This window comes from Bison bison, unplaced genomic scaffold (genome assembly GCF_000754665.1).
Source record: "Bison bison bison isolate TAMUID 2011002044 unplaced genomic scaffold, Bison_UMD1.0 scf7180017864236, whole genome shotgun sequence".
Taxonomy (NCBI): Eukaryota; Metazoa; Chordata; class Mammalia; order Artiodactyla; family Bovidae; genus Bison; species Bison bison.
In genome coordinates, this window is record NW_011494808.1 from 11291267 (window position 1) to 11292381 (window position 1115).

The following is a 1115-nucleotide window of genomic DNA, read 5'->3' on the forward strand; positions in this document are numbered from 1 at the left end:
TAAAATGGGAATGTTGGTAACACCTTCCTCATTTATTTTCTGTTTGATTATATGAAGCAAAGCATGTAAAACACCAAGGGCATTCATTGCTTAGTGGATCTAACATACTTAATTTTTATTAATAGAGAAAATTCAAATCAAGACTTATTTTGCTCACTATCTAGATAATCAATGCTCTTTCACACCAATTTTAACAAGTGTCGATGAATACGCTCCCCAAAAAGCATCTCTTTCACTTCATTAATGCCTCTAGCCTGAGTTTCATCGTCTATCAAATGAGAAAGTTGATAACACCTTACTAGAACATTTTTCTTTCAATTAAATGAAGCAGAGCATGTAGAACAACCAGGACATTGCTTAATAGATCTAAGTAACATACTTAGTGTTGTTGTTGTTTTTTTTTTAATAGAATTGAAGTCGAGTGTTTTTTCCCCATCAATCTAGGTAGACAATGACCTTTCCCACAAAGTTTACTATGTATACATGGATATGCTCACCAAAATGCATCTGTTTCACTTACTAGTAGTTTCATTAAGGCCTGTGCCTCAGAATCCTCATATATAAAGTGGGAATCTTGATAACACCTTCCTCGTAGATTGTCTTTTTAATTAAATGAAGCAAAGCATGTAAAACACCCAGGACATTGGTTAGTAGATCTAACTAATATAATTAATTTCTATTTTAAAAACATAATTGAAATCAAGATTTATTTTGCTCACAATCTAGATAGTCAAAGCCCTTTCCCACGCATTTTACTAAGTGTCGGTAAATACGCTCACCACAAAACTTTCTTTCACTTACTAGTAACTTCATTAAGGCCTCTAGCTTCAGTTTCCCCCTCTATAAAATGGGAATGCTGATAACACCTTCTTCATAGATTTCCTTTTCAATTATATGAAGCAGAGCATGTAAAACACCCAGAACATTGCTTAGTAGATCTAAGTAGCATGTTTCATATTGGGGTTTTTTAAAAATAGAATTGAAATCAAGTTTTATATTGCCCTCAGTCTAGATCCACCTCATTAGAATTGATTCAAATGTATTCTTTTTAATGGCTGAGTAATACTCCATTGTGTATATGTACCACAGCTTTCTTATCCATTCATCTGCTGATG